This window comes from Leuresthes tenuis, unplaced genomic scaffold (assembly GCF_036924035.1).
Source record: "Leuresthes tenuis unplaced genomic scaffold, fLeuTen1.0.hap1 SCAF_21, whole genome shotgun sequence".
NCBI lineage: Eukaryota > Metazoa > Chordata > Actinopteri > Atheriniformes > Atherinopsidae > Leuresthes > Leuresthes tenuis.
The window spans coordinates 16303353-16317765 of NW_027325375.1; the positions used below are offsets into that span (position 1 = coordinate 16303353).

The 14413-nt window shown below is 41.7% G+C and overlaps 2 non-coding genes across 2 annotated transcripts; one reads left to right on the forward strand and one right to left on the reverse strand.

Moving 5' to 3' along the window:
* The first annotated feature begins 6629 nt into the window (after positions 1-6629).
* LOC140280573 (U5 spliceosomal RNA) lies at positions 6630-6744 on the forward strand. The gene has a single exon (XR_011909516.1). It is a non-coding gene; the product is annotated as a U5 spliceosomal RNA (small nuclear RNA).
* A 4855-nt stretch (positions 6745-11599) lies between these two features.
* Positions 11600-11713, reverse strand: LOC140280714 (U5 spliceosomal RNA). Its single transcript, XR_011909645.1, has one exon. It is a non-coding gene; the product is annotated as a U5 spliceosomal RNA (small nuclear RNA).
* Positions 11714-14413: the final 2700 nt, after the last annotated feature.

The following is a 14413-nucleotide window of genomic DNA, read 5'->3' on the forward strand; positions in this document are numbered from 1 at the left end:
ATGATCAAAACAGGGAGCGGAGGTGGTTCAGCTGCAAGGTGTGAATTTCTGACTAAAGTTTGTAAAAAGCGGGTAAGACAAGTTGCGAATGCGCGACAATGTATGATCAAAAGAGGGAGCGGAGGTTTTCGGCTGCAAGGTCTGAATGTCCAACCATAATTTGTAAAAACCGCGGAAGAAAAGGCTCGAAAGCTCGACTATACGCCATCAAAAGCGGGAGCGGAGGTGTTCAGCTGCAAGAAGGTCTTAATGTCCACCAATAATTACTGAAAAATGGTTAAGAAAAGGTGCGAATGCCCAACCATACATCATCAAAAGCAGGTGTGGATGTGTTCGGCTACAAGAAGGTTTGAATGTCCAACCATAGTTTGTAAAAGGCGGGTAAGAAAAGGTTCGAATGCCCGAACATACACCATCAAAAGAGGGAGCGGAGGGGTTCCGCTGTAAGAAGGTGTGAATGTCCGACCATAGTTGGTAAAAAGTGGGTAAGAAAAGGTTGAAATACCCGACTGTACACAATCAAAAGACGGAGCGGAGTTGTTCAGCTAAGAGAAGGTGTGAAAGTTTGACCATGGTTTGTAAAAAGCGGGTAAGAAAAGGTTCGTATGCCCGAATTTACACCATCAAAAGCGGAAGCGGTGGTGTTCGGCTGCAAGAAGGTGTGAACGTCCGACCAAAGTTTGTAAAAAGCAGTTAAGAAAAGGTTCGAATATCTAGCCAAACATAATCAAAAGCGGGAGCAGAGCTGTTCGACTGCAAGTAGGTGTGAATGTCAGATCATAATTTGCAAAAAGCTGATGAGAAAGGATGAGAAGTCCCGACTATACACCATCAAATGCGGGAGCGGAGTTGTTCGGCTGTGAGTAGGTGTGAATCTCCGACCATAATTGCTGAAAAATGTGTTAGAAAAGGTAAGAATGCCGGTCCATACATCATCAAAAGTGGGAGAAGTGGTGTTCGGCTGCAAGTAGGTGTGAATGTCCAGCCATAATTACTCACAAACGGGTAAGAAAAGGTAGTATTGCCAGACCATACATGATGAAAACAGGGAGCGGAGGTGGTTCAGCTGCAAGAAGGTGTGAATGTCCGACTAAAGTTTGTAAAAAGCGGGTAAGACAAAGTGCGAATGCCCGACAATGTATGATCAAAAGAGGGAGCGGAGGTCTTCGGTTGCAAGAAGGTCTGAATGTCCAACCATAATTTGTAAAAACCGTGAAGAAAAGGCTTGAAAGCCCGACTATACACCATCAAAAGCGGGAGCGGATCTGTTCAGCTGCAAGAAGGTCTGATTGTCCATCAATAATTGCTTTAAAACATGAAAGAAAATTTTCGAATATCAAACCACACATGATCATAAGCGGGAGAGGAGGTGTTCGGCTGCAAGAAGGTGTGAATGTCCTCCCATAATTCCTGAAAAATGGGTAAAAAAAGGTGCGAATGCCCAACCAAACATTATCAAAAGCAGGTGTGAATGTCAGATCATAATTTGCAAAAAGCTGATGAGAAAGGGTGAGAACGCCCGACTATACACCATCAAATGCGGGAGCGGAGGTGTTCGGCTCTGAGTAGGTGTGAATGTCCGACCATAATTGCCTAAAAAATGTGTTAGAAAAGGTAAGAATGCCGGACCATACATCATCAAAAGCGGGAGAGGTGGTGTTCGGCTGCAAAAAGGTGTGAATGTTCGACTAAAGTTTGTAAAAAGCAGGTAAGACAAGGTGCGAATGCCTGACAATGTATGATCAAAAGCAGGAGCGGAGGTGTTCAGCTGCAAGAAGGTCTAAATGTCAATCAATAACTGCTAGAAAACATGAAAGAAAATTTTCGAAAATCAAACCGCACATGATCATAAGTGGGAGAGGAGGTGTTCAGTTGCAAGGTGTGAATGTCCACCCATAATTCCTGAAAAATGGGTAAAAAAAGGTGCGAATGCCCAACCATACATCATCAAAAGCAGGAGTGGATGTGTTCAACTACAAGAAGATTTGAATGTCCAGCAATAATTGCTTTAAAACATGAAAGAAAATTTTCGAATGTCAAACCGCACATGATCCTCAGCCGGAGAGGAGGTGTTCAGTTGCAAGAAAGTGTGAATGTCCACCCATAATTACTGAAAAATGGGTAAGAAAAGGTGCGAATGCCCAACCATACATCATCAAAAGCAAGAGTGGATGTGTTCGGCTACAAGAAGTTTGAATGTCCAAGCATAGTTTGTAAAAAGCGGGTAAGAAAAGGTTCGAATGCCCGAACATACATCATCAAAAGAGGGAGCGGAGGTGTTTCGCTGTACGAAGGTGTGAATGTCCGACCATAGTTGGTAAAAATCGTGTAAGAAAAGGTTAAAATACCCGACTGTACAAAAATCAATAACGGGAGCGGAGTTGTTCGGCTACAAGAAGGTGTGAAAGTCCGACCATAATTTGTAAAAAGCGGGTAAGAAAAGGCTCGAATGCCCGACTATACACCATCAAAAGAGGGAGCAGAGGGGTACAGCTGCAAGAAGGTCTGATTGTCCATCAATAATTGCTTTAAAACATGAAAGAAAATTCACAAACTTCCTCTAATTACCCTGAATGAGAACGAACCACACTTGTGATTAAGCCATACGCCCCTTTTGAGGAGTTTTGCATGATTTGGGATTTTATCTATAAAATTAATTCCTTCACTCAAACTATGTTAAAACTGTTTTGTCCTTCATATTTATCAATGTCTAGATAGATTTAAAAAAAAAAAAAACAGTTGTAATTTGCAGTAAAAGAAAGAGCAAATCAAAAGTTTTAGGAATCCGATAATAAGCTTATTTTCATGAGTTCTGCACGATTTCGGATTTTACTATAAAATTAATTCCTTCACTCAAACTATGTTAAAACTGCTTTTAACTTCATATTTATCAATGTCTAGATCAACTTAAACAAAGAACAACGTTGCATTTTACAGTAGAAGAAAGAGCAACACTGAAGGATCAGCAATCCGAGAATAAGCTTATTTTCATACGTTCTGCATGATTTGGGATTTTATGTATAAAATGAATTCCTTCACTCAAACCAAGTGAAAACTGCTTTGTCCTTCATATTTATCAATGTCTAGATCGACTTCAACAAAGAACAACATTGGATTTTGCAGTAGAAGAAAGAGCAACACTGAAGGATCAGGAATCCGAGAATAAGCTTCTTTTCATACGTTCTGTATGATTTGGGATTTTATGTATAAAATGAATTCTATCACTCAAACCAAGTTAAAACTGCGTTGTCCTTCATATTTATCAATGTCTAGATCGATTTAAACTTATTCTACTGCAAAATCCAATGTTGTTCTTTGTTGAAGTCGATCTAGACATTGATAAATATGAAGGTAAAAGCAGTTTTCACTCGGTTTGAGTAAAGGAATTTATTTAATAGCAAAATCCCAAATCATGCAGAACTCCTCAAAAGGAACTGATAAACTCATTCTTAATGGCTTAATCACAAGTGTGGTTCTTTCTCATTCAGGGTAATATGAGGAAGTTTATGCTTCAAACATTTTTAGACATGGATAACTATGAAGGACAAATCAGTTTTAACATAGTTTGAGTGAAGAAATTCATTTTAAAGCAAAATCTCAAAACATGCAGAACCCATGAAAAGCTTATTCTCGCTTTTCACTGCTTTTTACAAACTTGGTCGGACATTCACACCTTCTTGCAGCCGAACACTTCTGCTTCCGCTTTTGATGGTGTATATTCGGGCATTCGAACCTTTTCATACCCGCTTTTTACAAACCACGGTCGGACTTTACACCTTCTTGCAGCCGAACACCACCACTCCCACTTTTGATGATGTATGGTCCAGCATTCTTACCTTTTCTAACACATTTTTCAGCAAATATGGTTGGACATTCACACCTACTCACAGCCGAACACCTCCGCTCCCGCATTTGATGGTGTATGGTTGGGCATTCAAACCTACTTGTTGCCCGCTTTTCATTAATTATGGGTGGACATTCACACCTTGTCGCAGCCAACACCTCCGCTCCCTGTTTTGATCATGTATGGTTGGACATTCGCATTCTTTTCTCACCCGCTTTTTGCAAACTATGGTCGGCTATTCACAGCTTTCTCTCCACCATACTTGTATGGTGGGATATTCACACCCACTTGCATCCGAAGACCTCCGCCCCCACTTTTGTTGATATTTAGTCGGTCATTCGCACCTTACCCGCTTTTGGCAAACTATGGCCTCCTTGCAGCCAAACACCTCTGATCTCGCTTTTGATGATGTAAGGTTGGGAATTCAGACCTTGCTTCACCTGCTTTTCACCAAATGTAGTCGGACATTCACACCTTCTTGCAGCCGAACACTTCCGCTCCACCTTTTAGTGTTCAATGGGGCATTCACACCATTTTTTTCACCGCATTTTATAGATTATGGTTGGAAATTCTCACCCACTCTCATCCAAAGACCTCTCCTCCCGCTTTTGTTAATATACAGTCATGCATTCGAATTTTTTCTTACCCGCTTTTTACAAATTATGGTTGGACATTCACACCTACTTGCAGCCGAATACCTCCGCTCCACCTTTTAGTGATGTATGGTTGGCATTTGCACCTTTTCTTACCCTCTTTTTATACTGATTGCTGAAGATTAAGTTGTTCTTTCTCAAACTACAAAAATTTTTTTATTGTTGAAACAATAAAAACAATTGATTTGAAGTGGATAAATAAAGAGGACAAACAGTTTTAAGTCAGGCTGATAGAAGGAATTAATTTTTTAGCAAAATCTGTACTTCGTCATATGTCGAGAGATGCTTATTGCTGAAGAAGTTCTTTCTCATTCTACAAAGTACAACGTTGTTTTTCGTTGAAACTTGATTAGACATGAATAAATATGAAGGACAAAGCAGTCTTAACTTGGTTTAAGTTAAGGAATTCGTTTTATAGGAGAATCCGAGTTCGTGCATAACTCGTAAAATAGAGCTTATTTTCGGATTCCTGAAGAATGAGTCTGGTTCTTTCTCATAATACAAAGTTTGTTGTTTATTGTTGAAACTTCATCAGAAGTGAAGAAATAAATGAATGCCTATCAACAAATGTGGGATCTAAACTCTAGTGCTTCCTCTAAAATAATTTCCTTTCTCAATTCAGAAATTTGTGTGTGTAAGTCACAACACCCGTGACACCAAAACGGCTTTCTTTTCTCTCTTTTCTCTACACTCTACACTGTGAGCACACACACAAAATCAGAAAGGCTTTTTTCTCTCTTTTCTACATTATGGACTGTGGGGACACAAAACCGCTCTCTCTTTTTTTTTTTGATTGTGTGCCAGGGCGTTGTCTCACGTATTAGATTATGCTTAAGATACGAATGGGTTTATCAGTCACATCAGAATCCATACATACTGATCCTCCCGTAATAAAATGGTCGGATCTTATCAAACACACTTTGTTTCTTGTGACAATCAAGTCAGCGAAACAGCGTATACACGTCAAGACCCTGAATCAAGTTTGCCACAAGAACTCATAAGTTTGGCAGTATTGCTCTGCCGTCAGCAATCATATACCCATTTTATTTTCGTGAGACATGTGCAGGCACCTGTTCATCTACTGTTCTATCACTATGAATTAGTTTATCTATTATCAATAAGGATACTTCTACAACTACTATCAAAGTATGTCCGGACTTCTTATGTTGTCAGTTGCTATATATGAATAAGTGGGTAGCTACTGACAAGCATTAAGCATGTCACACAGCCCAAACATATAACATTTCAGGACACACCACACAGTTAACAACCACAGTGAAGCGTGTCAAAGCCCAAACAAGTAACATTCAACAGGACACTTACACAACACATTCAAATCAAACAGTCAGACAACATACAAGAACATATACCCCAGCCGGCATTGCTCCCTGCCTATTTTCCTACAGCTCACTATGTGTGTGCACGCCTTTATTCACAAACTCTTCAACTTATACTCTTTTACCGAAGCTGCTACAGCTCGATTGGCCGAATACCCTTAGATCATATTTCGGTGAATTTGACATCTGCCTTACATGTAACAGATTAGCGGTTTAGCAGTTTTAATTTAGTTTGAGTGAAGGAATTCATTTTATAGCAAAATCCGAAATCGTGAAGAACTCATGAAAGTAAGCTTATTCTCGGAGTCCTGAAACTTTGGAATTGCTCTTTCTTTTACTGCAAAGTACAACGTTGTTTTTTTTGTTTAAATCTTTCTAGACATGGTAAATATGAAGGACAAAGCAGTTTTAACATAGTTTGAGTGAAGGAATTCATTTTATAGATAAAATCCCAAGAGTCTGCTGAGAAAAGAGAGTGAATGCAAAGTAGACTTTAACACGGCTCTGGGAGCGAGCAGAGTGTGGGCTAACCGGGAGAATTGCTTGAAAGAAACGCGACACCGAATGAGCAGTCAGAACAAAGCCTCAATACGGTGTTCCCGTGGTGTTTTTGTTGCTGCCTTGTCTTTTGCACAGAGTAAAAGACAAGGCAGCCATCAAATAGGGCCCGATTGTTCCGACTTGGTCAGCTGAGGAGCAAGGGGGGAGCAAGTGTCTCAACCAAGCAAAGCTCACCATGGGGAAGGTGGCTATGCCAACTAGCCTGATGCCCTGCTCCCGCAGTGACGGATAATCGTACTCTGGTTTCTCTTCATAACGTACAAGTCTTTCGCCTTTTACTAAAGACTTCCGTGGAGAGCAGCACTAATGAGTTGTTTCTATTTTTGACAGGCCCTTTCTGTCTGTGCAAAAGAAATCTTGTTACTGTGCAGAGTGACTTCTCTGAGTAGAGTCGCCTTACTTGTTGCGACTGTGCCGATGTTCGAAGCTGGAGTGCAAAGTTGTTGCTTGAATGGTGCTCGCTGGAGCGTGCGGGAGTGCAAAGTTATACCATTTAAAAGGGCTGAAGAGTGCTCAGTGCAGCGGGTGGGCGGAGATGCAAAGTGACACTCTGGTAACCGAGGTTACATCCACTACCAGGGGCAGCCCAAGCTCTGCCGCAAGTGCGGTGAGCATGGGCACCTGGTTGAGGCTTGTACCAAGGTGATATGTGGGAAGTGCAGAGAAATTGGGCACACTTTTGGAGAGTGTCCAAATGGCAGGAAATGTAATCTCTGTGGAGAATTAAATCACCTCTTCAAAGATTGCCCTAAATCTTTTGCCAACAAATTAAAGACTGTAAAGCCACAGTCAAGCCAACAAAGAGAAGGACCAGAGGTGGCAGTTGGTGAACAAAGTGAAGAGGTTGACCCAATAAATTCAAACTTCCCGCCAAAAGCTTGGATTGGAAGTGAGGAGCAAAAAGGGGAGGGGCCTGTAGAGGCCTCACCACTCAGTGCTGAAGTCTGTGAGAATTCACAGGCAGAGGGTGGAGCTACGCTAAATGAGGAGGAAGAGCAGACAGGTGAGTCTAGTGAAGATACTCACCTCCCCGAAGGTCAACAGCCGAAGAGGATGGCATCTGAGTTGTCCTCTGATTCCCCAGTGGTATCAAAGAAGAGGGGAAGGGTTAGGTCCCTTTCAGAAAGTTCTTCAGTGGAAGAACCTAGAGTCTTCCCCTCCGACTCACTAAATGAGGTCTCCTTTTTAACTTTAGCTCTGCAATCAACCCCCAGGGACTCAAAGTTAAATGCAACATTACGTCAGAGAAAAGGAAATATAGATCACCCTACTCACTTTTCACCTAAAGAAATGGAGGAAGAACTAGTTTCCCAAGTAATAACCTGAGTGTGTAATTTGTTTTGATAACTTAGAAAAACGAAAATGACATACCTACTTTCCTTTATCCTTTTAATGGTTCTCACCTTCTCAACACTAAATGTGAGAAGTGTGAAATCAAAGACAAGAGCCCAGAGTATTTTATCCTTCTTAGACTCCATAAAATCAGATGTGTTTTTAATACAAGAATGTGGACTACCTTTTTAAAAAAACCATAGACAATGGGAGGAAATGTGGCCCCATTTATCGATATGGAGTGGCTCAAATAAAAATAAAAATGATGGTGTGGCCATTCTAATTAAAAATCCGCATGTTCTGGTGAAAGGTAGCACAGTGGTGAGAGACGGATGGGCACTTTTAGCACACTTGAATTTTATGGGGCAAGACTTTAACCTCTTAAATATTTATGGTTTCAATGGAAAAAATGACAGGTATGACCTTTTAGAAGATATACAGCTTTACATGCTAGGGCAAGTACCTTTAGTTGTAGGAGGGGATTTTAACTGTATCTTGAGCAGGAAAGATAGAAAAAGAGCAGGGGGAGATTTTAAAGTGGATAAGACTTCGATTTTACTTCAGGGCATACTTCAGGGATTTTAAGCTTACTGACTGTTTTAAAACCATGCATCCCAGAGAGGAGGGCTTCACCTGGTTTAGTCATGATGGCACTAGAGCCTCTCGCATTGATTATTTCTTTACTAGAGATTGCCCACCCACTGATGTTAGATTAACCCCTGTTTTCTTTTCAGACCACCTTATGCTCTCCTGCACCCTTTCACCCCCTTCTGGTGTGACGGTAAGAAGTGGTCTGTGGAAACACAACTGTTCCCTGTTGGAGGATGAAATCATAGACAGTCAGTACAAGGAATGTTATAAAGAGTGGCAGACCCTTCAAGACCTCTACGAAACACATGCACAATGGTGGGAAATGGTGAAGGAAACGCCCCAGACTTTTTTTAAACAGCAAGGTAAATGTAAAAAAAGGAAAGAGAATAGATGTATGATGGGACTACAGAAACGCTTACAGCGCTACTTTAAACTAAATCAGTGTGGCATAGACTTTAATGAAGAAATCAAAGATGTCAAAAAGGAAATGTCAGTTTTAGCAGAAATAAAGAGTAAAGGAATTTTTGCAAGAAGCAGGGAGCAGGAAATTGAGGAAGGTGAAAAATGCACACGGTACTTTTTAAGAAAGTTATAAATAAAAAGGAGTGTATTCAAAATCTAAAAAGAGAAGATGGGTTTTTAACAAAATCCACACAAGAGATGATTGAAACTGTACATACCTTTTATAGTAACATGTAGAAAGAGAAACCAGTGCACTTGGAAACATCGGCAGAAATTTTTAAATTCGTTGACAAAACCGTAAAAGTTAAAAAAATGCCTAACAGGTTTTAAGAGAAGTCGAGCTCCAGGTTTAGACGGGCTTCCTGCAGAATTCTATCTGACCTTTTGGGACCTTTTATCATCAGACATTTTAGATGTTTTTAAAGATTTTGAAAAACTCGACCGACTGCCTGACAGATTTAGAGTGGGAATAGTGACTCTACTTTATAAAAAAAATGATAAGACTGACCTAAAGAATTGGAGGCCCATCACACTTTTAAACTTTGACTGTAAACTTTTTAGCAAGGTTTTAGCGACACGGATGTCCTTTGTTTTAGAGGAGGTAATTCACCCAGACCGGGCTTGTGCCATCTCAGGGAGACAACTCACCAACAGCCTCGTACTGATTCGAGACATCATTGATTACGCTAGAGACAGAAACACCCGGCTTGTCATCTTAAATTTAGACTTTGAAAAAGCTTTTGATCGGGTCTCGCATCAATATCTCTTTCAGGTGTTGCAAAAGGTGGGTTTCCCTCAAAGACTGACGACATGTGTGGGATTACTGTACCAAGATATAAGCAGTAGGTTCGTCATAAATGGTCACCTGACTGATGCAGTGAAAGTGAAGTGCGGTGTTCGGCAAGGATGCCCATTATCTGCTCTCTTGTATGTGTGTTGCATCGAGCCTTTAGCACAGATCTTGAGAAATGATCGACAGATTAAAGGAGTTGTAATCCCAGGCAGTGCAGGCTTGGTAGCTAAATGTGTCCTATACATGGATGACATTAACATATTGTGTACAGATATTTTATCTATAAATATAACTTTCGATGTCACTGACTGGTACGCCAAGGGATCAGGGGCAAAAATAAACAAAGAAAAGACACAAACCAAATTTTACGGATCATGGACAGAATCAGAGGTGACTGGACTCCCCCTGACAATTGCCCACAGAGACCAAAAAATACTAGGGATCAAATTTGATACAGAAGGAAAAGGAAAAAAAAATGGCCAGATATTGTGGGGAAAATAAGGAAACAACTAGGGTTTTGGGGACTCAGAGGACTGACAAGAAGGCAAGATTTTAATTAACAGTTATTTTACCTCTGCTGTTGCTTGCCAGTTCTGTCTTTATGCTGTCACGGGTGTTGTGACTTACACACACACACATTTCTGAATTGAGAAAGGAAATTATTTTAGAGGAAGCACTAGAGTTTAGATCCCACATTTGTTGATAGGCATTCATTTATTTCTTCACTTCTGATGAAGTTTCAACTCCAAATGGGAAAGGTTGAGGAGGGAAGTACTGAAGAAGCCAAAAGTGAAAGGAGGGAAAGCAGTACCAGATCTGTATTGTTTTTAGGAAGTCTCTTTACCTCTGTCCAATTAAAGTGTGCAATTAACCAATCCAAAAACCCAGCGGCAGCTGCAATGGCAAGATTCTGGATGGGGGCCTACTTGAGAAGACTACGACTTTTACCATCAGACCTGAAAGTACCTGTGTCTTTTAATCTAACAGAAAGTTATGCTTTTATAAAGACATTTTTAAACCATCTTTGGTCTCTGTTGTGCAGGAGCGGGCCCCAGTGAGTCCAGTGCGTGGGCTCACTATTGGCGAGCCCTCAACAGTTTGGCGCATTGTGAACCTTTCAGCTCTTCCGAACAGACTTTGGGATTTGTCATGGATGGTAGCTCACGAGATTCTCCCAGACAGATCTGTCATGCACTCCAGGGGTATGTCGGCGACGGCCACCTGCCCCCGTCCAGGTTGTGGCGCGCCTGAGACGGTGAGGCATCTCTTCTGGGAGTGCAGTGCTGCTGTGGACTTGTGGGCAACAGCCGACTCCTTAAATTTCCCGTACTTACCAGCAAGAGAAGTCCTGTCAGCACAACTGGTGCTTTATGGGGTGAGTCAAAATCAGAACCTCAGGAGAGAGGAATTTGTCAAATAGTGGCTCATCCTGGCCGCCATCAAAGACGCCATATGGACCTCAAGAAACTTGCTGGTAAGAAGGCACAAACAGATTCCCCCGTGGCTGTGATCCAGATGGCAGTAGCAACAGCCCAAGAGGCTGCAGGTGGAGGCGGCAGGCCAAAGACACAGCCACAAAGAAGCATCGCCTCTGTGCTCGCTCGGATGAAGGAGTCACACGAAAAAAAGGTCCAAGCAGCAGCAGTGCTTGCTGGATCGTGCGGGAGTGCAAAGTTATATCATTTAAAAGTGCAGCGGGTGGGCGGAGGTGCAAAGTGACACTCTGGCCACCTATAGCCATAAAAAGAACACCGCTACAAGTGCGCATTGTGCCAGGAAGGGCCCTCGGACGTGAACCAGTGGACAGTTATCGCTTCTCGGCCTTTAGGGCAAGGCACTGAGCACTCTTCAGCCCTTTTAAATGGTATAACTTTGCACTCCCACACGCTCCAGCGAGCACCATTCAAGCAACAACTTTGCACTCAAGCTTCGAACATCGGCACAGTCGCAGCAAGTAAGGCAACTCTACTCAGAGAAGTCACTCAGCACAGTAACAAGAGTTCTTTTGCACAGACAGAAAGGGCTTCACCCGCAAAGGTAAAGCCTGTCAAAAATAGAAACAACTCATTAGTGCTGGTCTCCACGGAAGTCTTTAGTAAAAGGCGAAAGACTTGTACGTTATGAAGAGAAACCAGAGTACGATTATCCGTCACTGCGGGAGCAGGGCATCAGGCTAGTTGGCATAGCCACCTTCCCCATGGTGAGCTTTGCTTGGTTGAGACCCTTGCTCCCCCCCTTGCTCCTCAGCTGACCAAGTCGGAACAATCGGGCCCTATTTGATGGCTGCCTTGTCTTTTACTCTGTGCAAAAGACAAGGCAGCAACAAAAACACCACGGGAACACCGTATTGAGGCTTTGTTCTGACTGCTCATTCGGTGTCGCGTTTCTTTCAAGCAATTCTCCCGGTTAGCCCACACTTGGCTCGCTCCCAGAGCCGTGTTAAAGTCTACTTTGCATTCACTCTCTTTTCTCAGCAGACTCTTGGGATTTTATCTATAAAATGAATTCCTTCACACAAACTATGTTAAAACTGCTTTGTCCTTCATATTTACCATGTCTAGAAAGATTTAAACAAAAAAACCAACGTTGTACTTTGCAGTAAAAGAAAGAGCAAATCTAAAGTTTCAGGAATCCGAGAATAAGCTTACTTTCATGAGTTCTTCATGATTTCGGATTTTGCTATAAAATGAATTCCTTCACTCAAATTAAATTAAAACTGCTAAACCGCTAATCTGTTACATGTAAGGCAGATGTCAAATTCACCAAAATAGGATCTAAGGGTATTCGGCCAATCGAGCTTTAGCAGCTTCGGTAAAAGGGTATATGTTGAAGAGTTTGTGAATAAAGGTGTGCACACACATAGTGAGCTGTAGGAAAATAGGCAGGGAGCAATGCCGGCTGGGGTATATGTTCTTGTATGTTGTCTGACTGTTTGATTTGAATGTGTTGTGTAAGTGTCCTGTTGAATGTTACTTGTTTGGGCTTTGACACGCTTCACTGTGGTTGTTAACTGTGTGGTGTGTCCTGAAATGTTATATGTTTGGGCTGTGTGACATGCTTAATGCTTGTCAGTAGCTACCCACTTATTCATATGTAGCAACTGACAACATAAGAAGTCCGGACATACTTTGATAGTAGTTGTAGAAGTATCCTTATTGATAATAGATAAACTAATTCATAGTGATAGAACAGTAGATGAACAGGTGCCTGCACATGTCTCACGAAAATAAAATGGGTATATGATTGCTGACGGCAGAGCAATACTGCCAAACTTATGAGTTCTTGTGGCAAACTTGATTCAGGGTCTTGACGTGTATACGCTGTTTCGCTGACTTGATTGTCACAAGAAACAAAGTGTGTTTGATAAGATCCGACCAATTTATTACGGGAGGATCAGTATGTATGGATTCTGATGTGACTGATAAACCCATACGTATCTTAAGCATCTTAATTCACCCAGACCGGGCTTGTGCCATCTCAGGGAGACAACTCATCAACAGCCTCGTACTGATTCGAGACATCATTGATTACGCTAGAGACAGAAACACCCGGCTTGTCATCTTAAATTTAGACTTTGAAAAAGCTTTTGATCGGGTCTCGCATCAATATCTCTTTCAGGTGTTGCAAAAGGTGGGTTTCCCTCAAAGACTGACGACATGTGTGGGATTACTGTACCAAGATATAAGCAGTAGGTTCGTCATAAATGGTCACCTGACTGATGCAGTGAAAGTGAAGTGCGGTGTTCGGCAAGGATGCCCATTATCTGCTCTCTTGTATGTGTGTTGCATCGAGCCTTTAGCACAGATCTTGAGAAATGATCGACAGATTAAAGGAGTTGTAATCCCAGGCAGTGCAGGCTTGGTAGCTAAATGTGTCCTATACATGGATGACATTAACATATTGTGTACAGATATTTTATCTATAAATATAACTTTCGATGTCACTGACTGGTACGCCAAGGGATCAGGGGCAAAAATAAACAAAGAAAAGACACAAACCAAATTTTACGGATCATGGACAGAATCAGAGGTGACTGGACTCCCCCTGACAATTGCCCACAGAGACCAAAAAATACTAGGGATCAAATTTGATACAGAAGGAAAAGGAAAAAAAAATGGCCAGATATTGTGGGGAAAATAAGGAAACAACTAGGGTTTTGGGGACTCAGAGGACTGACAAGAAGGCAAGATTTTAATTAACAGTTATTTTACCTCTGCTGTTGCTTGCCAGTTCTGTCTTTATGCTGTCACGGGTGTTGTGACTTACACACACACACATTTCTGAATTGAGAAAGGAAATTATTTTAGAGGAAGCACTAGAGTTTAGATCCCACATTTGTTGATAGGCATTCATTTATTTCTTCACTTCTGATGAAGTTTCAACTCCAAATGGGAAAGGTTGAGGAGGGAAGTACTGAAGAAGCCAAAAGTGAAAGGAGGGAAAGCAGTACCAGATCTGTATTGTTTTTAGGAAGTCTCTTTACCTCTGTCCAATTAAAGTGTGCAATTAACCAATCCAAAAACCCAGCGGCAGCTGCAATGGCAAGATTCTGGATGGGGGCCTACTTGAGAAGACTACGACTTTTACCATCAGACCTGAAAGTACCTGTGTCTTTTAATCTAACAGAAAGTTATGCTTTTATAAAGACATTTTTAAACCATCTTTGGTCTCTGTTGTGCAGGAGCGGGCCCCAGTGAGTCCAGTGCGTGGGCTCACTATTGGCGAGCCCTCAACAGTTTGGCGCATTGTGAACCTTTCAGCTCTTCCGAACAGACTTTGGGATTTGTCATGGATGGTAGCTCACGAGATTCTCCCAGACAGATCTGTCATGCACTCCAGG